The 22,428-nt window shown below is 37.6% G+C and overlaps 1 protein-coding gene and 1 long non-coding RNA gene across 5 annotated transcripts in view; one reads left to right on the top strand and one right to left on the bottom strand.

Annotated features, from left to right (window-relative positions):
• Positions 1–22,428, bottom strand: part of FXR1 (FMR1 autosomal homolog 1) — an 816,075-nt gene that overhangs the window by 71,685 nt on the left and 721,962 nt on the right. The window lies entirely within an intron of this gene.
• Positions 1–22,428, top strand: part of LOC147577318 (uncharacterized) — a 50,699-nt gene that overhangs the window by 27,398 nt on the left and 873 nt on the right. The window contains exon 3 of the long non-coding RNA XR_015240143.1: positions 21,934–22,017. This is a non-coding gene — a long non-coding RNA (uncharacterized LOC147577318). The remainder of the gene's footprint in view (positions 1–21,933; positions 22,018–22,428) is intronic.

The raw sequence follows: 22,428 nt of genomic DNA, 5'->3' as shown, positions 1-22,428 counted from the left end.
TTTAAGTGTTTATTTATTTTTGAGAGAGAGAGAGAGAGCACAAGAGAGGGAGGTGCAGAGAGAGAGGGAGACAAAGAACCTGAAGCTGGCTCCAGGCTCTGAGTTGTCAGCACAGAGTCTGACACAGGGCCTGAACTCAGGAACTGTGAGATCATGGCCTGAGGCTGAAGTCAGACACCTACTGACTGAGCCACCCAGGCACCCTGAAATTCTTATCAGTTTTTAAATGCAGAAATGTATTTCATACAATATTAAAACATCCACATAAAAAGTGAAAATTCAGGAATTAGTGCCTCAAAATATTTAATTTACTAAATACTTACGTTTCCCTCAAGACATGAAGATATTTGATTTATTTGTTTTTTTAAGTTTATTTATTTATTTTGACAGAGAGAGAGAGAGAGAAAAAGCGCACGCACGAGTTGGGGAGGGGCAGAGAGAGAGAGAGAGAGAGAGAGAGGGAGAGAGAATTCCAAGCAGGCTCCACACTGTCAGCGTGGAGCCTGATGTGGGTCTCAATCCCACGAACCGTGAGATCATGACCTGAGCCCAAATCAACGATCGCACCCTCAGCCAACCAAGCCACTCAGGCATCCTGAGACATTTGCTTTAGATCAACAATTTAATATAATTGGCTATATACACAAAAATTAACTAATGAATAAATCTACTCAAACGGTCAACAAATAACATGGGGTGAATTTGAAAGGGAGTTAAAAAAGTATAAAAAGTGACCTTAGCCTGGGATAGGTGGGCTAAGGAAGAAGCGAACAGATTGCAAGGTCACACTTGCCATGATGGTGAAATTATTTTCTAGCCTTGGCTTTAAGAAATGAGATATTATGTTGAGCCAACTAAATCTAGGATTAAACAGAGGAGATGATCACTTTTGCAAACTTGATGAATTAAGAATGGTGTGAGCAGTGGGTGATTAATGAGGGCCCAAAGGTAATTAAAACCTGTACTACGAACTCTTTGCCTGTCTTATTTGTTGCTCTGGTCCCAGTGCCTGGAAGGTTCTCTGTAAATATTTGGTGAATGAAGAACATGAAAGAAGAAAGAGAAGGTAGCTGCTGGGAAAGCAACAGTGGAGAATTGTGCAGAACACCAAGAAGATGAATTTTAGGAATAGCTAATCAATTCAGAGTTTTTTGAAGGCCTCTTTTAATCCAGGCAACATAATCTTATTTGCTATCAATTGCTCTAGCAACCACAGTATGGATGGTGATATTCAGAATTATTTACTTAAAAAGATTTTGTATTGGCCAACAGCTGCTACTACTGGAATTTACATGATAACTAGAAGACTAGGAATTCTGTGGTTTAAGATGGTCCTAAATCCCTTAGTAATTCTAAAGCTTTAGTGATCTTTTTCTTTATGCGAAGAATTTCACTTGTAGTTACATATTTATGGGCCTAAGATCATTATTAGCTCCTTAACATCACCAATAGAGTTGGAAAGCAATTTCAAAGACAATCTGTATCATCTTTCCTGTTTATAAAAATGAATTTTCAAAGATGCTATTGACATTTTGCACCGTATTACATCAGGCCTACTTTCAGATAGCATATACTTACCAAAAACAAACGGCTTATTATTGGTTCTTAGAAGTTATTTGGCCAAAGGGCCAAAATTTGGTAAGGAAAATGTATGAAAGAGGTTCATGAAAATTTACCATTTTGTCAGATTAGCTTTTTTGAAGTATGATTAAATATAAGATCTTGATTTTGTTATTTCTCTTTATAGGACTTAATTTCCCCACAAACCGAAAGAGATACCATTTCATGGGCTATTGCCGTAAGAGAATTGCACTGGCATCTTCATGATTTAAGTCTCAAATATACAAAAGCACAGATGGCTTTAACAAATAAAAAATTTTGGTGTCTACTATATATGTGATAAGTAGCCAACACAGGGCTATTTCTGTGGGATATTAGAATTCTGGACAGTAAATTTGCTCTCACTAGTTCATCTCATGTTAACATATTTATGTGTCTCCTCCCCTGTTTCAACGCATGCGGTACAGCACTCACTAATTATTTCTATTGTGTGTGCTAGACATTTGAAAGTGTGTGGTCTCACAAACTATGAGGCAGACTGGAATTCTTTACAGCATAAAGTTAGTGACATACAGTTGCTTCAAATCATAGCCACTACCCTGGTAGCCAAAAGAAATGCAGTGATATACTAATCGTACTACGTACGATTAAATGTTCTCAAAAAACACTTCGAAAATGATCTCTCTCATTCAGCAAAGGAACTTGACTTTGCAAAGTATATATCGTTTTCCCAAAGGCTTTGTGCTTGTGAAACTTGTGCGTCATGTCCCATAATTGTTTTAAAAAACCACGGAGGCAAAAAACAACCCCACTTTATCAAATGATCAGCGATGATACCATTTTACCTATTCAACATGTTTTAGATGTCTTGTTTGTGATTCTGCTGTTTCTCCATCTTTGCCATCTGGGGTCCCCCAGCCAGTGGGCCTCACCGATGTCTCCTTCCTGTGGTTTACTCAGGCTTGCACGGAATGTACACCAATTCGCTGTTTATTCCCGCATCTGGGGACTGCTCTCCTCCCCTGACTCTGGTTGTCTTGGGTGGGAGAGCATCTTATTTCTTTTTTTTTTTTTTTTTTTAAATTTTTTTTTTTCAACGTTTATTTATTTTTGGGACAGAGAGAGACAGAGCATGAACGGGGGAGGGGCAGAGAGAGAGGGAGACGCAGAATCGGAAACAGGCTCCAGGCTCTGAGCCATCAGCCCAGAGCCTGACGCGGGGCTCGAACTCACGGACCGCGAGATCGTGACCTGGCTGAAGTCGGACGCCTAACCGACTGCGCCACCCAGGCGCCCCTAGAGAGCATCTTATTTCTAACATATAATGTCTCTATGCACGAAGGAGGCACTGGGGCTGACGTTACCCACCGCATTTTCCCCATTCTCCCTTCACTGCTGCTGCTTTTTTGAAGACCATTCCCTACGTCACCTTTGACTCAAGAATGCTTTGCTAGTTTGGAGAGATTTATGATTGTATGTCTAAACTCAAATAAAAGGAGCAAGTATGCTAATGAATCTTAATAGGGACTGTGCAATCATTTTCTCACGAGTTTTAAGCAACACGTTCCTAGACTCTCTAAAAATAGAGCACATATCACACAAACAGCTTATATCCAGCAAATGATCATTTAATCCAATCATAAATTATGGAGCCTTGTTATAAGCACTCCTCCTGTGTCCTCCCTTTTCTGGGCTGAGGAAAAGTCGGCACGTCCCGGAAGGAGGTGGAGACCTGAGAAAGACAGGGTCTTGTCCCACTCTATCCTTAACGTTGAGCCTCCGGAACAGGAGTTACTCATGTGTGTGCAGAGAATAAGTAATCTATGTCTGAGGACATTTTTTTTTTTTTCATGTTAAGTTAAATTGTAGCCAGCTGCTCCAGCTGTTTTCATTTCACATTTGAATGTTTACTATTTTACTGAGCTGGGAAAGCAGCTATTGAGTGTTCCATGTATCATTCTAAAAAAGGAACTTTTTCTGTCCTTAATAGCTACAGCACCAGAACTGTCCAGGAGGTCAGAGACTATGTCTGTCTTATTCAACACTGAATTTACAGAATCTAAACTGGTATTTGGTACCTTGTAGGTGCTCATAATGTATCTAAAAGAATAAAGAATTGCTCTCCTAATTGATAAAATAAGTAATGATGTCTACATAGTGTAATTGTAACTGTGTGAAGGCAAAAAATTAAATTGCCTTGCAATATATTATACAAATATTAAAGACTATATAAAGCCTTTTTATTGTTGATTTGCTTATTTACTAGTTTTTAAATCTTGGAGTCTGAGAGCATTTATAAGAGGAATGTTCACAGCAGTTTTACTTTTGGAGGCCTTGTCCATCCATTATTTTGATCTAACCAACCAGACTCTTTCCTAGAGGTCAACATTCAAAATGTAGAAAGTTTCTTCTCCCATCCTTAATCGCTGGCCACCTAATTCCCCTCCTCACAGCTGATGTTATTAGTTTCTTGTGTAGTTTCTCAGCTACTTTAAATTTAGCTTTTGTAGAGCTTTCTATATAAATTTCTATAGAGCTTCTTCTTTTTCTATGGCTCCATATTCTGTTGCATGGATCGCCTATAGTTTATTTAAACAATTCCTCCATAATGAGCATTTAAGTCATTTCCAATATTTTACAATATATTTTCCAGTATATTAGAAACAATGATACCACAAATAATTTTGTATATGTGTCATTCTGTACACATGTATTTCATCAGGATAAATTCTTGGCTATAGAATTATTATTCTATATTTTCCAAACTGCCTAAAGGATAGGTCTCAATGATTTTTTCTTAACAATTTGCTTGACTCAAACTATTCTACAAGCAGATTTTTTCATAGTCTATAGTCACACCCTAGAAAATTGAATTATACAGTCCATAAGTGGAATAAGCAACCATGTCAGTGGAGGGATTTAAGGAGCCTTGAGTGTCCTACCAGTGCAAATATCTGGAAGTCACCAGCCTGTCACAGTGTCATTCAAGGCAATCCATAGAGGCTTTCTGTATGACAATCATACCCAATGCTTTCTTTTGTTGTTGTTGTTGATTTAATAACTAGTTACTAGTATTCATATCTTGATAAACTATAAAATCCCTCTCTGATGCTTTCTTTTTTCTTGTGTATACTTCCTCTTTATCTACTGACAGACTGAGGTGACATCCCAGGGCCTTTTTACTATAAACATGTGGAATGTTCACATTACACATAATATGATTCTGGGAGTTGGGGGGAGACAGGGAGGGAAGGAGGGAAAGAGAAACTTAATTCTTCACAATTTTGTGGTTAAAATGCCCTGGAAGATTCTAAATTTTCACTGTGCACCTGCACAGTTATTGTCTGTGAACTTGTTCCTGCTGATGGGGTTAATTTTGTCTGGGCAGATGAATGTCACTCTGAAAAAAAGAGACTATTGTGTTCTATGGACACATGCTGACCCCGACCTGAAAGTGCTGAACATGAGACAGGAGTAGGAACTCTGGTCTCACTTAAAAAAGTTGAAGGTTAACTTAAAATCAATCATTTCTGTTTAGACTAAATAGTAAGTTTGTCAATTGTGGTCATCCAAGAAGAAAGTTTTTTCCTGTAAGGTTTACAGTATTTGCTAGCTGCTTTTCTTTTTCCTTGAAGGTTAGTCATATCTCAAGAAAACCAGATACTGCCTTGGAGAGTAGAATGGGAGTTGGGGAGGTGCAAGAAAAGTAAGATAAGAGCAGGTGAAGCAGACAGGGACCTCCACAGGAAAAAAAAAAATGTTAAGAACAGAGAAGTAGGATGGCAGGAATATACAACTTATCTAATATATAATATATTAAAGTTTAGTGGCTTCCGATATTAGTGAATTACAGGGCATTCCTGCAGCCTGGCCACACTAGCACTAGGGGAGGTTGAACTCAGCAGCCACAATATACCAACCCACTCGGCACTGGTTGGATGAGAGAACCGTGTTCATAAGGCAGCCAATGCCTAGTCAGTATAACCACTTTGCTTTAAATGTGCTTAGCACAGAACTAGGGGCTCCATATCTGCATGGATGACTTTCTAACCCTTCTAAAAGCAAAGTGCTCTATGAATATGATTTTATGTGCTCCTGAGCCACTGGTTTTAAATTATTCCCGTGTTGCAAATGAGACATTAAGCATCGTGGAAAACTCAAGAACATGAGCAAATAAAAAAACAAGGTTTGGTGTGGGGCGGGGGGGGGGCACCTGGGTGGCTTAGTCGGTTCCACTCTTGATCTCAGCTCAGGTTTGGATCTCAGGGTTGTGAGTTCGAGCCCTGCATTGGGCTCCACACCCGGTGTGGAGCCTACTTTAACAAGCAAGCAAGCAAGCAAACAAACAAACCAAAACAAAACAAAACAGAAAACAAGGCTTTAGATAGAATGAGATTATGAACATAATACTCTTACTTTCTACTTTTCACTGGTAGTGAATTTCTATCACTGAATTCTAGTGACTCTTCCTGTGAAAAACATTTTTTCCTTTTCTTCTTGATAGTCTGTGTATGTTTGTTGTCAAATATGAAAAAAATAACTGTGATAGAAGAAGGGAGAAAGCTTTTGAGATCTGTGATTTCGGTTTATGTAAAGCTGCTTTACAAGCAGTTTCTTGTTGGGTCAACAAGCCTGTGTGTATTTTGGCATAAAACAGAGTGCTAGTGCCTAATCCACTCAGAATAACCCTTTCAGGGGTGTTGAGATACCCAAGCGATAAACTGACAGCAATAGAGGAGGATGAAATATTAGAAGAAAGGTGTCAACCATCAAGAAAAGCTGCAAAAACTGGATTCCCTGGTTTGTAGACTTGCTATTTTCTATCTAGATGGTTATTGGAATTTCTGTTGTAGCTTTCAGAGAATCTCTTTCTCTTAGAAAAGTATTATGTACTTATATCAACACAGCAGTATGGTGTCATGAAAAGAGCATAGACCTTGGGAAATCAGGTAGGTCTGAGTTTGAGTCCCATCTCTACTACTTTTTTTTTTTTTTAAGATTTTATTTTTAAGTAAACAAGTAATCGCTACACCCAACATGGGGCTCGAACTTACAACCCCGAGATCAAGAGTCGCATGCTCTACCTATGGAGCCGGCCAGGCGCCCCTCTGCTACTTTTTGGCTGTACAAATGTAGACTAATTTCTTCATGTCCCCATACCTCAGCTTCCTCATCTGTGTTAAAGAAGACAGGAGTTATAATTTGTAGTCTTTGTAAGGACTATGTAGGGTAATTTACGTTACCATCTTCCACAATGTCTGAACAGGACTCCTTAGGTGTTAGTTCCCTCTAGACTGTCCTCCTCCTGACTCCACAGATAAAGGCAATTGAAGCATTAATAAGTATGTATATACATTCCAGAAAACATTTAAGGTGATTATAATTTGGTGATTGGACCCAATGGTTTCCAGGAAATTTGAGAATGAGTAAGTTATTTTTCCTCTTTCATGAGAGACTTTTTAGAGTAATAAAGTTTACTTTTTCTTTCTCTCACTCTGTGCATTATAATGGACTGTCTTTGGAAAGAGTGGCCTCAAAACGTACTGACAAATTGTACAACATTGTGCATGTACTAAATGTCAGTAATTTTATGTATTGTATCACAAATAACAAAGAAAACAGTAGAGACAGCTATTATTTTTTCTTTAAAAAAATACATTGGCAAAGCCAGTGGTTACAGGTAAATAGCACCTATTCATCCATTGTTTTATAGCTCACATGAACAGCTGATACAAATACAAAAAATTAATGGCTGAAGAGTTTAGAACTCTTTAAGAACTCATTTGCTATAAAGATGTTTATCATAGAACTATTTATTAGAGTGAAATATTGGAAGCAGCCTAAATGGCTCATGTTAGGAAAATGAGTTAGCAACAATAATCCTTAAGATTTATTGAATACTTAACTATGTACCAGACACCCTTTTAAGTATTTTACATGTATTAACTCATTTAATTCTTAATATAAAACTATGGTAGGTAGTACTACATTTACAGTACATGGTAGATATTATTCACATTTTATGGGTAAGAAAACAGGCACAGAGGTGTTAGTGAATTGCTCAAATTCACACAGCTGGTAAATGGAAAAGCAGGATTCCTGCCTAGGCATGTGATTTTGGAGCCCAAATTTGATGTATTGAGATAATGTAATATTTTTCAATCATAAAATTCTGCCTCAAACATTTTATGATGACACAAAAATGATTATGCTACAACATAGCAAAAAAATGTAGGATAAGAATTATATGTGCAATATATTCTCAACTTTGGAAAAAAATCTGTGGAAGAAAGACTGAAAGAAAATGTTTATGATAGTTATCTCTGGAAGAGTAGGTCATGATTATTTATTTTCTCGTGTGTCTATTTTTTGATACCTTATGAATTTCTTCAATTAACTTACATTCACTTTATATTCAGAAAAAATAAACTATTTATAATAGCATCTCATTTACTTAGCATTTTTATGAATCTCTAAATTATTCCACATAAGTGAAATATTGTTTTAGTTTTAGAAAGGAACATCGTAAGGTGATTTAATTCACTTTTCAGCCAGTGCTTACATCTATTTAACGATGCCCATATTAAGAGGCTTTTAAGTTATATTTGAATACTCTTTTGTTGATGGGAAACTGACTACTTCTCAAGGCAGTGCAATTCACTTATAAATATATTTTACTCTGAGAATTCCAAGTCTAATATTTTATAAAAAGAACCTTTTATTTTAAATTTTTAGTAGGCTCCACGTGCAAATGGGGCTCAAACTCATGGCCCTTAGATCTAGAGTCACATCTTCTACCGACTGAGCCAGCTAGGTACCCCTTATTTAAATTTCTTCTAAATTTTATGCATGCTGGTCAAATTATCTGCCACCGATTCTAGGCCCCAACTTTGGAAAGAGGACCTTGTTATCCAGAGTAGTCTATTACTGCCTGAACTTAGTCCCTGAGATATCATTGCTTATCCAGTCCCCAACCACTTTCTGGTCTATTGGTCTGTGAGGATCTATTACTCATATTCTTCTTCTTTCTGTATGACCATGGCTGGCTATCTGATTTTTATGCCTAAGCAAGCCATGGTATCTGCTGCCCTAAACTGGATCAGTTAGCAACCATTGCCGTTCAGGATAATGTTCTTCTTAAATAGAACATATAAAACTTATTTTTATTGTTATTATGAATAACTTCCACTGATTGAGGTCCACATGGCCGGCACAGTACTGGGCCTTTTAAAAACATGGCCACAATTCGTCATTATAATTAACCTTAGGTAGGTATTCTTCCTATTTTGCAGATGGTGCTAATGCTAATAATGTTTAGCGGGATTAAATAATTTACCCCAGATCACAAAGCTAGTGAACGGCAGAGTTAGGGCTGCAACCTATGTCTTTCTGATTCCATTGTCAATGTTCTTTCTATGTCACTACACTGCTTCTCTACTTCAATTATAACTTTCTTCTTGATGGCTCAAGATCATAATGATGAACATTGGTTATTGTGCTGTGCTGTATAACAGTGGTGTCTTCAGAAGCTATAGGTTTATAGGCCACAGAGACTGTGTTTTGTGATTCTTCTGTCTATTCTTTCATAATGAGGCTATCAGGTCCTCTGTAGCTCATGAGTGTGCTAAGCCCATTATATTTCCTGATATACAACTTTTTATTTCTACGGACTATGGCTAGTGTTAGTTAACTGAATGTGTTAATGAGTTGCATTTCAAGGAAGATTCAGTAAGCTTTGAGGGAAAGTTTAAGGGGCTTCTCTTTTGTGTCTTCTGTGAATGGGTGTGCCTTGCCACTCAGAGACTCAGGTCCAGGCTATGTTCCGTGTAGCCGAGCTTGCCAAATAAGTGAGATGAGGCAGGTTTTTAAGCAGTTTGCTAAAATCCTATCAAGTTGTAACCCAGTGAATTTGATTTTATGAATATGCTTACCTGATCAAACATTGTCTGTTAAATGCAGGAAAATATCATTTGTCCATATCTCCTTGCCTGCCATCACCTCTTCTCTGAATCTTATTTTTATCCTTGCTTGTCTTTCAGTAGGATGGCTATACATCCCTGTTTCCCAAGACCACCCTGGAACACTTTAACTTCATAGCAATGATGATTGTGTGGGGCTCCCTCTGTGTTGGTCTGTCCACTGGAGGATGAGACACTTGGTATTTTAAGAACTTCGTACTCAAGAGTAATTGTAAAGATTTTTTTCTTGCCCCCTTCTTCCTTAGAATCTTTTGGGCTTTGAAACATTTGCTTTTTCTTCCTTAGAGAAATAGGAGGGTACAACATCTACTATTTTATGAATCTTTAACATTTAAAAAATATTGTCATCTTTCCTCTACAAATTATGAAGACCTCTTAAGGACTATGAGATAGTCCACTAGACCCCCACCATTTTGAACCAGTATTTTGACTGCTTTATAATTTATGTAAGATATCAGGCCAATCTAGTTATTCATCTTCCTAGCAGCACAGTGCTAGAGCAAAGCCTCATTCTTAAGAGAAGTGAATGAAAAATTTAGTAGCTAAGAGAGAGAAAGAGAGGGAAAGAAGAAGGATGAGGAAGAAGACAAGGAAGAAGAAAGGAGGGCAGAGTAAAGATTCCAAGGGGCCTGGCTTCTGGCATTACCAGACATAAGATGAGCTCAAGTTCAAATTGATCTAGATAGAATGAGAAGAATGGAGACCATGTGTAAATGATACCAATTATCCTAATGAAAACTCACTTATTCAGTCCAGATTCAAACTATTTCAAAATAACCAGATCTATACTATCGTATAATCATAAATTAACTTGATGCTATCTTGTTTGTTTTGTGCAGATCAGTAAGTGATTTTCACAAAAACGCACATAATTTTCAGGTTTAATGTGCCATTTCGAGATTGAAATATGAAGAAAGTGCTACATGATGGTGATGAAGATCTTGACCTCATTAGGCCATATTCAGCCACTCCCAAGTGTGGCCACATTCAAGTAGCTACTGCCATCTTCCAGAGTCAAGGGAGACAGGGCACAAGGAACCTTGGGAACAAGAACAACAACAATACCACTGTCAAGTGCCTACTCTGTGCCAGACATTCTTCTGGGAGCTGTACATACTCTCCTCTGAACAACCCTGAAACATCGATATTGTGTTCTTTTGTAGATGAGGATGTTACCTTCAGAGAGTCTCAGTAACATTCCCCAAATCACCTGGCTGTATTTGAACTCAGGCCTCTCTGTTTTCAAGGAGGGTCTTTCTACTATACTCTTCAATGTCTTCACAAGGGGGACCTCAGAAAGCTCAGCAAACTCCTACCATATCCTGCTTGGTAGTATAGCTGTTGAGACTTTCTTAAGGAATCTGAGACCATGTCTTCATCTTTGCATTTCCACACCACCCCTCGGGGTACACAGTAGATGCTTCAGAAATACTTATTGAATGAGTAAATGAGTGTCATATAAAGTTAATATTGAAATTTACTTATTACAAAGCTCATCTACACAGGGTTAAGAGTAGTAAATGCCTCCCTAGAGTACTGCTTCTCAAGCGTTAATGTGTAAATGTATCACCTGGGGATCTTGTTAAACTACAGGTAGATATGGGGTAGGGCCTAACATTCTTACTTTTCTAACAAGATGACAGTTAATGTCCATGCTGTTCAAAAGAGTATGGGGAAAAGCCCGGAAATTTGGGAGAATTTAGGAGACAGTTCTTTCAGTCAACAAGCAGTTATTAAGTACCTACTCTGTGCAAGTCAGTGTGTGAGTCACAGTAGGCACCATCAGACATTTTATCCCCCAGTCTTGCTGTTAATTCACGACTATTACTAGCTAGCTATGTGTTCTCCAGCATTGGTTCTCAAACTTGTATGTGCATGGGAATGATCTGTTAAAGAACCCTTTCCTGGGCCCTTTTCTCAGAGATTCATATACAGCAGGTGGGAGTGGGGTCTATGATTTTGCATTTCTGACCAGCCCACGGGTGAAGCCTGAGCTGCTGGTCTGAGGTTCACACTTTGAGAACCACTGATCCAGGGCAATGACCTTAATCCCTGAGATTCCTTTCAGCTCAAAACCTGAAATCTATATTACCCTGAACATAAACTTAAAACTGTACGTTAACAGGTCGGAAAACTGGGTTAGTTAACATAGTTGCTTGTGCTTTGCGGTCAGAATGGGCACCTGAAGGTATCTACTAATAAACAGCAAGCTCACCTTTAATGAGATAATCAGCTTAAATACACACAATAAAAAAGGATTATATTAAATGTAAGCTGTGGTCAACTATGGATGATGTTTTCCTCACATTTTCCGGTACATTATACATTTAATATAATGAATAGATCATGGGAGCATAGATCATGCAAGCTTGTGTTGACCCTCTGTCTTCATCTCACCACTTCTCTGCTGCTCTGGGGCCTGTCAGAACTATCTCTGTCTGCTGCTTGGTTTGTCTCACTTTCCTTTTGTCCTTTCCTGCTTTGCCTGCCACCTGCCCTTCAGGTGTCCCGAAAGCTTGGCAAACATCCTAACCATGTGCTAACACATCATGTTTAATGTAAATTATCTTGTTTCTTGTCTGATTCCCATCTAGATTTTAAGAGCTTTAAGGACAGAGACTGTTTATTATTCATGCATCACCTTTTTCTGCTGGGGGGAGGGCGGGCAAGCACCAAGTACAGTGTTTGGCACATAGGTTCTTAATAAATATTTCTCCAATATTGAATACGTTAATAATACTTTGTCCCAAAGGAATGAGTCTTCAATATGGGTATATCAAGCACTTCGGCAAGTCATTAGAGGACACATTTTAGGGGCAGGAGGGCGGCTTTTCTTAAATCATACCAGAAAGTGGTTACCTGTGCCTCGATCCAATCTTAGATATCTCTCAATCAAATTGCAAATGAGGGGAAGGGAGAAAACACCTGTTGCTCTTTTCCTCCCAGTCCTTGCCCTTTCACTGGTGGACACAAGCCTTCCTTAGCATATGGCATTTTGGAATCGACAACATGGGGACCGTTGGCTTGTCATCTTCGGGGAAAATGTGGTTAAGGGAAAAGAGAGTGGCTCTGACTATTAAAGCGTACATGTCTACAGTCTGCCTGCACCCCTGTCTCTTCACTACATCCTCACTTCAACCTGACACTACCCCTGAGGCAAACCCTACCTGTTTATCATACACCAGTCCCCTCAGATCAAATGTCACTTAGTGTTGTCCGAAAAAACGGTGCCAGTGGGAGTCAGGAGGCCTAAATTCCAGTTCTAGCTTTGACTCTAGCTATAGGATCTGGGGGATCTTTTGATACTTCAGGACCCATTTAACCTATCTGCCAATTGAGAGTGTAGAATTGCAGTGTCTCGTTACAGTGCCTTCACGCCTTCCTCCTGATACTCATTTTAACCTGATTTGACTTAAAAACGAAAAAGAAAGAGGGGTGCCTGGGTGGCTCAGTTGTTTAAGTGTCGACATCTTGCTTCCTGGTCAAGTCATGATCTCACAGTTCTGTTCCTGAGATCAAGCCTTACCTCAGGCTCTGTGCTGATAGCATGGCAGCTAGTTGGGATTCTCTCTTTCTCCCTCTCTCTCTGCCTCTTCCTCCATTGGGGGTGCATACACATTCTCTCTCTCTCTCAAAATAAATAAATAAACTTGACAAAAAAAAAAGAAAGAAAAGAATAAGAGAAAGAAAAGAAATAATGGCAGAGGTGGTTAATAGGATCATGGCTGGGTTGAGGGTTCGTGTTTGATGGTAATTTTGTCTCAGGAACTACATCCCAGGAAGTGACAAGTGCAGGTTCCATTGTACTGATCTGGCAGGCACAGCCTACCGGACTGGGGATGCCCTAGATCAGCACATTGCCTAGAAAAAAAAATGTGATCTCAGAGGATTGTTTTTGAAAAATGGAAACAATAGGTTTTTTGTTTTTTTTTTAAGTTTACTTATTTTGAGATAGAAAGAGGGGCAGGGAATGGCAGAGATAAAAGGAGAGAGAGAATCCCAAGCAGGCTTGTGCTGTCAGCACAGAGCCCAATGCAGGGCTTGAACTCATGAACCGTGAGGCCATGACCTGAGCCAAAATCAAGAGTTGGTGGCTTAACCTTCTGAGCCACTTAGGTGCCCGAGACAATAAGTTTAAAGTAATTTGCTTTGTTTCTCCTTTTTGTCAAGAAACCCATAATTTATGTTAGCCTGGCCAAAAACTATTATTCCAATGTTCTTTAAAACAGTACCAGAACTTCTAGGTAATTAGACAATAGAAAGAGATAGCTTTCCGTTTTTGTTTTTTTTTTTTTACCACTGAAAAAGCCTGGCTCTCTTTTCATATTCTAACTTACAGAGCATCTACCAACTGGAATGTGTTCTGCAGGCAAAAATCATACTAAGTCTCAAAACTGCATTTTAAATAATTATCTTTGCTAGAATAATAATTTTAATTGTTCTAAAACACTAAATTAATGTGTTCTAAAACACATATTAAGGTTTTATCTTAGAATTATTTAATTGTTTTTGAAAGTGCAATATATGCTCCTGGCTGAAAAAAGTCAGAAAATATAGTTAAGTAAAAAGAAGGAAAAAACACCCATATTACATTGCTCTAGAGACCACCACTTTGACATGTTTCTCTCTCGCCATCAGACTTTTACATTTATTTACATAAATGTGATCACACTATATATATTATTCTTCAACTTCCTTTTCTCCATATCTGTGTTTCATTAATATCTTTCTGTCATTATATACAGATCTTCCAAAAATTCCAGATTTTGAGACAGTGTATGTTTTAAGCTCTCTAAGTTTCAGCCCTATCATCTTTAAAATAAGAATTCTTTTTTTTTTTTTAATTTTTTTTCAACGTTTTTTATTTTTGGGACAGAGAGAGACAGAGCATGAACGGGGGAGGGGCAGAGAGAGAGGGAGACACAGAATCGGAAACAGGCTCCAGGCTCCGAGCCATCAGCCCAGAGCCTGACGCGGGGCTCGAACTCCCGGACCGCGAGATCGTGACCTGGCTGAAGTCGAAGTCGGACGCTTAACCGACTGCGCCACCCAGGCGCCCCTAAAATAAGAATTCTAATCATACTTATCTCAAAGCATTGCTGGAGAGATTGAATGAGATAAGGCATTTAACTCAGAGTTTGCCATTGGAACTCAACAAAGGTTAATACTAATATCCAACTTAACAGCTGTATAGTATTCCATCATATGGAAGCACCATTATCTGCTGAATCATTTACTTATCAAGGGACATTCACTGCCCCCCTTTTTATGTACTGTTATAAATGCAAAATACTGTACTGAACATCCTTTTACACATATAACTGACAATCTGTACAGTTATTTCTTTGGCATAAACTCATAAGTGGAATTGCTGGGGTATACAGAGTGTGTGTGTTTTACACGTACATATTGATGGATTTCTCCCTAAAAGATGCTATAGTCATTAAACTCCCTTCAACAATTTTTCTTTTAATTTTTCTTGGTGGTATTTCCAATACAGAAGCTTGTTGCTATTATTTTGTCATAAATTTAAAGCTGTCAGAAATTTCCTTTATAATTTCTGGCCTTTATTTAAGCTTAGCAAAGTTAAACACATATTCTCATATAATTCCTTTTAGTAATTCTGTAGTTCTAAAAAAAAGTCATATCTAAGCTGTTAATCCATAAGAAATATATTTTTGTGTATGGTTTGAGATAAATAAAGATTAATGAAAATTTATGTGATGTTTTTCATGATGATTGGTGTATGTATGAGGTATATATAAGTCAGCATATAATAACTTGTGTAGTGATATTCTGAAACTTGCTCCTTTTTTTAAATCATCAATGGCATGTTTTGGAGATCTTTTTGTGTCTGTATAAAGGGATCTATCTCATCCTTTCCATATAGATAGTATGATTCCTTTAGCTAGTCCCTTACTGACGGTCATTTACAATTTTCATTTTTTTTCAAATAGTGCTACATCCTTGTACCTGTCTTGTTATGTACATGTGCCTGTGTTTCTCAGGGAGATATGGAGAAGGGAAATTGTTGGGTCATGGGCTCCACATGTCTTTCATTTGAACAGACACTGCAAAATTGACTTCTAAATTGGCTTACCACTTTTACATTCATCCCAGTAGTATATGAGAGCAATGCTATTTATTTAAAATCTCACTTTTATCAATACCAAATTCCCAGAGTCTATTGCTATTATACTGCTTTGTGTGTTTTACTAACATCTCACTCTTTGGGTAGAATTTGGGAAATCCATGAACCAGGGCCAGGACTAAAAGCCATGTGACAGTTTCTACTTTTTCAAATCATATTAAGATAATTCTTTTTTCTACATTCAGTTCCAGAAAAGCTTGAGTGAGCTTTGGGTGCAGGGTTGTGTTCTCTTCTTTTCTACAAAGGTGTTAGAGTTTTAAAATAACTATTTGGGGGAGGATTTTAAGCTATTTAAAGGCACAGCTACTAGAACTTTGACTAATGCAATGGAAATGGGGGTTGGGAATAGTGTAAAATATTTCTCTTTGTGCCCTTTTAAAAATTATTTATTTATTTATTAAATTTTTAAAAATGTTTATTCATGAAAGAGAGAGAGCAAGTAAGCAGGGGAAGGGCAGAGAGACAGGGAGACACAGAATCTGAAGCAGGCTTCATTCAGGCTCTGAGCTATCAGCACAGAGCCAGAGGAGGGGCTCAAACTCACAGACCCCGAGATCATGACCTGAGACGAAGTTGGACACTTAACCGAATGAGCCACCCAGTCACCCCATCACTGTGCCCTTTTGAAATGAATTCTACCTCTTTGTAAGATGGAAGAACAGATAGTGCATAAGGTTTCTCCGTTCTTCATGTGTTCCTATGATCACTGTCTCTTCTACCCCTTGGTCCTTTGTTAGGAGTCAAATCTGAGGAAGACTGGTAGGAAGAAAAGGTCTCTCATCACGGTTGCTACAATTTTATTCTCTCCCCCTTGGGGTTTGGAGAGTGCTGTAGGTTACAGGACACTACAGTTTAAGTGTGAACATCAGCAGAACTGGGGACCCAGGGGATACAAATCCCTAGGGCACACACTGTTTAATTACTGAAGCTTTACAATATACTTTGTCACCTGGCAGAAAAGAAGTCCTTTCTCAAATTTCTTTCTCTACTTTTTCAGGCTTTGATAACACATTTATTCTTCCAAATAAATGTGATAGTCTATAAGGTTAAAAATGGTGATGGGTTTTTATGTTGTTTGTATTACATGCACTTGGAAAGAAATAATCTGTTTATCATATTGAGTCTTCTCAATCAGGAAAATGGTATCTTTCCTTTTTTTCAAATCTTTTGTGTTCTTTAACAGAGGTTTGGAGTAGTCTGATACATGTCTATTCCCTTAATCTTATTTTCTTCTCATTTAAGAAAATGTTTGATTGACAAGATTTATTTACAATAATAAATGTTCCCAAAGTCAAATGTGTTTACACACACACATGCACACACACACATGCAGGGAGAAAGAGAGAGAGAGAAGTTGTGTTTAGTAGTACTAAAAAACTATATCTCATAGTCATTGGGAAAGAGTTATTTCTAGACCTTTTCACCATTGAGAAAGTAGAGTTCAAAACTCTGTCTCATGGGAAAATAGATATTTTTTTTATCTTGGATAACTTTAACATTCATTCATTTATGGGGAAAAAAAGGCTCCAAGTCACTTCAAAATAATAGATCTTCTCGTAATAATTTTTATTTTTAAATCAGAAGAGGTTTGAAGTAACATTATTAATATAGAATTAGTCACATTAAAATACTGCCATGAGACCAATAATCTGTTTCTTAATATTTCATTGTATCACATATCCTATATTGTAGAAGCTACAAATGTCACATGTGGGTGATGGTCTTATGAATGATTTCATTTTCTTCTTTATAATATTCTATATTTTCTAAAATACTTGAAAAATGGTTTTGAAATGCCACCAGAACATGAATCCCTTTTATCCCACATTTCATCCTTCTGCCCAAGGCATTTCTGGACCAGAGGAGTCCTTAATACTGGCACTTCTGAAGACAGTTCCTTGTATTTTTGATGTTGTTGTCATTTCACATCCTAACTAGAATTACAAAGTCCATATTCTTCTTGGAGACTCACTCTGGAAGTAAGCCCACTCCGTGTTCAATAAATACTTAATTCTAAGGGTATGTACAGCTCTGCCTACAGCCCAAGACCTACATATCCAGAGTTGATTGTAACCACCTCATAGTATTTCTCTGAGTAGGGGCTGAACTGCTTTTCTCTCCACTGGGATGGTTTGGAGCCTCATAGGTAGTGTCTGGCTGGGAGAGGTTGTCGTTAGCATAACCACAGACTCCCCAAACCCTTGCTCAAACCCTTATGGTTTAGATACTTTATGTAAATGGCATCAGAATTCACATCAACCTAAAAATCACTGCAAGGCAAGGCCAAACTAAAGCAAGTTGGAAACTCAAAAGAACAGTCAACAGACAGGTCCCTGCTTGGAACTTCCAGCAACTCTCAAAGGTTCAGTTGGCTCCCACTGCCCATTCATGGGCCCTCCTGGGAACTCTTTGAGAATTAACATACTTTTAAAGATATAAGGAAGTTAAGATAAAATGTAAATAAGAGAAGCAGAACGGAAGGGAAGGAGAATCAGGAATCAAATGATTTTTTTTTTTTTTTGTCTCCCTCCGTGATTCAGAATTGGGAGGTACCATTTACTTAATTTCAAGAATAGTTGAAGTATTAGGGATTTGAAGGAGATATAGTTTCTCTTCTTGCTTTATTATGGAGTTCCATTCAAGTTCTGTTAAATCTATAAAAATCAATATGAAGTATATGTATTATGTGACAGCTCCATCTAAAGTATCTTGTATAGAATATAGGGCAGATACAATGGAGCGGCCAAGCACATGTAATTTACCCCACAAATCTAAAGCACTCCCACATTGATTTTTACAGTTGTCTAGCCCCCAGTCACTGAACAGAACAAAAATGGCTTACTTTCCTAGTGTGGTGATATTTAAGGCTACAAAACGTTCATCTTAGTGCCCTCTAATTCAGGTCTGCCTTTTTTGTTACCTTTCTTGATGGGCTTTTTTAGGTCATTTAAAAAAAATCTTGTCTTCTCTAAAAATGTTATGACAAGGAAATAAAATGGTTTTAAAAATGTTCTGATTTGTTGATTAATTTTGCCCCTAAAATTATATTATACTGGTGTTGTTTTTAATGTTTTAACTATTTCCAAATGCAATTATCTTGAAATAACTATGAATAGAAAATTGTATCTAACTGAAAAGACAGGCTTTCATAATGTATTAAAGTACCTAATTTAGTAACTAGGATAAAAGGGACACACAGAAACCATTTTTGAGACTGTAATTATAAGTTAAGTCACTATTAAAATGACACACATATATATTTCCAGTTTAAAATAATTAAAGCTTTTTTCCCCCATAAATGCTTTCACTCACAAGAGGAGACAGTTGTGAACTTACGAGTTCATACATACATAAAAATATTGCATGGGATTTACCTACCATACATGACAAAAAGGGACCTGTCTGTATTGTTCGGAGGAGTGTAGACAAGTGCTATTTGATTCCCTGCATCCCACCACCTTCACCAATGGCACATTTGCTTGCATTTTAACCAGGGTAGCCGACTGTGAAATATGGCCAGATTAATATTTGAAAATCCCAATGGTAGTAGAGCCATGGTACTTAAACATAACCAAGCCTTAGGGATGTTGTGTGTCTCCCGCTGCAGCTGCCCCCTCCCATTTTATTTACTCATAAGTATCATTAATACCAAAGATATATAACCTTTGGTGCCAATATGTCACTTTCTCTCTTCAAGTCTTTAGTAGTTGCATGCTTATCTATTTCAGTCAAATGTATTTCTTATCAAAAAAAGAGTGAGAGACCTGACAATACAGTGTTATCGAATTTTTTCAGCTGAGACCCACATGTCATTCAGCATTCAGACATGCTTGCGCTTGATTGATGGATGGGCTTGTGACAAATAAAACTAGGATCAACAGCTTTGCACCTTTTCCCCCATCAGAGACCAGAGTAAAGCATAACTCTATAACAATAGTGGGATTAGGGATGCATTAGCTCTCCATCGACCAAAACCATCCATTCCCATCAATACTTTGCACGTAATAACCTGAAGCTATGATAAGGAAACAAAAGAAGGAGAAAAGGGACAGGAGAAAACAAATCAATAAAAGAAGGGAATGTCTGAAAGATGCACTGGCCAAATGAAGATTTTTTTTTTTCTTGCATTGCTGGGCTAATGTCCCTGAATGTGGAAAACAACACCTCACCCGGACTTTTGATGAAGGAAGCAGACTGGCACATTGTTTAAACACACACTTGGCATCTGCAGATTGATATTTAGACTAGGTTTATTTTTTACGGGCCAAACGAAGCATTATAGTATTTACTGTTAACCTGTGTCCCTAAAACTGCTCTTAAAGAGAAAGGGTGTTTTCACCTGAATGACTCAGACTCTGTGAGGCCGATTCCAGGATAATTAGAACATTCTCCTGTGCAGACACGGTTTTAATGTCCAAATGCTTAGCACAGTTGCACATATTCCCTTAAATGTCGGTCAGTATGAAGAATCTTAATTGCCTGGTTTATTTACTAAGATTCACACAAAGCATATTTTTATCTCTTATCAGACACAGACCAATGCCCCTTTTATAAAAACTAATACCTGTCCTGGAAGGAGTCTTACTTTTCTAGGTAGATTTTTTTTTCCACATAAAAATTTATCTTCATTCTCAATTCATAGAATATTTTGATGATAATTTCATCATTTTCCCCACAAACAATGGACCGTTAAGCTTATTTATTCAGGTTTTTTGTTCCTTTTCTTTAGAGAGCTTTTGATTTTTGTACTACCTATCGTATTTGTCCTAATTTACAATTTATTCTAATTGGCCATTGAATGGGCCAGTATGGTTTTCTTCTGGGGAGGATGAACATTAGTGATATTTGTTCTCTTCTGAAGAAGAGGTGTGCAGGGAGGCAAAGCCCAAGTTCTAATTGTGGGGCCACTGATCTTGGGAAATGCACTTCATCATCCTGCTTCAGTTTTCACACTTAGAATAAGAGGAGAATTATATTGTCTAATTCATCATTATCATCATCATCACCATCATTATTAATATTATCATTACTCTGCATTGACATGCTGTCGTGCTTCATTTCTTAAAGTTTGCAAAGTGTTGAGAAGAAAAAAAAGCCAACCTCTCTCTCTTTCTCCTTTTTTTTTTTACTTCCATCTTCCTTTTCTAGTTCTGTGAGAAGACTGAAGGCTCTTCTCTTCATTTTAGTAAAAGTAGAAGGAAAAGAGAGAAATTGCCCCATATCCAAACAAGCATGTAGAAGATTCTTTAGAATAAGACAGTGGCTTCTAAACTACAGGCCAGGGAATCCAAGAAATTAAAAGAATTTCGTGATTAAAAAAAAAAATTAGGGAGGCTCTACTGTTGTGTTTGTGAAATAAACTCTAGTTTCGTTCCTTGAGCTCAAACCTATTTCAGGCAATATAAAGTCAGTTATATGTGGTTATGAAATCAACTGTATATGTAAAGGCAGATTTTGGCTTGTCCTATTGAAGGTCTTGGGTGTGGCAGTCAGGAAATGTGGTAGTGTTTCCATAATTACAAGAGAACAATCACGTTTTAATTATGATTTTGAAAGTTTTCTTTGGGTCTAAAAATGGTTAAAATTATTAAGGCCACATACATCTGACATTGCAGGTCAGATAGCAATTTTATATATGTATCATCATAGCTGATACTTTCTCTGAAAATCTGTCTGAACTGAAAACCTTTTAAGTAACAAACGTGATTAAAGGCAGATGGTCCACTTTTTTGGCCCCCAAATTTGACCTGTTTTATAATTGGTACAATCCCGTGGGTATTTTCTTTCAGATCCTAAGTACAAGGCCAATTTTGGGGCACTCCAATAAGTGATTCGTGAGGCACCTCTGTTGAAGATGAATGGGCCTCTTACATCCAATACTGATACCTGTGAGTGGGCTCACTTCATCCTCAATAAGGCCACTCACTACTTATATATCTGTTTCTCCAAATTTAAAGCAGATTCTGGCCTCTGACTCCTGCCACCTTCATAACCATGTAGAGGAAGAGTTCTGGGGTTTCTGAGCGGCCCAGTGTTTTAATATAAAACGACGTTAATAAGCCCAGCCTATGTTTTAATGTAAGTGGGAGCATGACTTCTGCTACTATTGCAAAATATATAGTATGTGCCAGATTGATATCTTTTCTTTACTGCATAGTCAACTTGTAAGCTTTCTGTGAAAGCTTTTGAAAGCACTTTTACATCTATGACCCTATACAGAACTCTAATTTGTTTCTGTTTAAGTTTCCATAAGCGGAGGTGCAAGATTCACATGTATATGCATGTATATGGACCCAAACGGGACAAAGCAATTCCCCTACATGGCAGGTACATATGGAAATCTTTGGATGATGTTTGAATACGTTACCGTACTACCTATTTCCTTTGTATATATCTTCTAGGACAGAATAAATCCCTGGAGACAATATTTGTGTCCTGTTCAGGTGTCATTGTACACAACCTAACATAGGGCCTCTAGCAACATTAATTATATTAAAATAAACGTACATATGTATTTATGAGGATAAATATATATATGTTTCTAAAGGGATTAAAAACCATAAATAATTATTAATGTTTTAGACACATTCATACTAAAAATCAAAAGAATGCAGCATAATGTCAAATGGAAAAGTCTGTCTGTCATCCTAGAACTTGGTAACATCCCAAAGACAAAATGTATCATGGTAACTAGAGCCACCATTATACAATTTATATCAGTTTGCTTAATTAAAGCTA

Source organism: Puma concolor, chromosome C2, assembly GCF_028749965.1.
Source record: "Puma concolor isolate L17-30 chromosome C2, mPumCon1.1.hap2, whole genome shotgun sequence".
Taxonomy (NCBI): domain Eukaryota; kingdom Metazoa; phylum Chordata; class Mammalia; order Carnivora; family Felidae; genus Puma; species Puma concolor.
The sequence above is the reverse complement of the archived record's forward strand: the minus strand, read 5'-3'. Positions and strand labels throughout refer to the sequence as shown.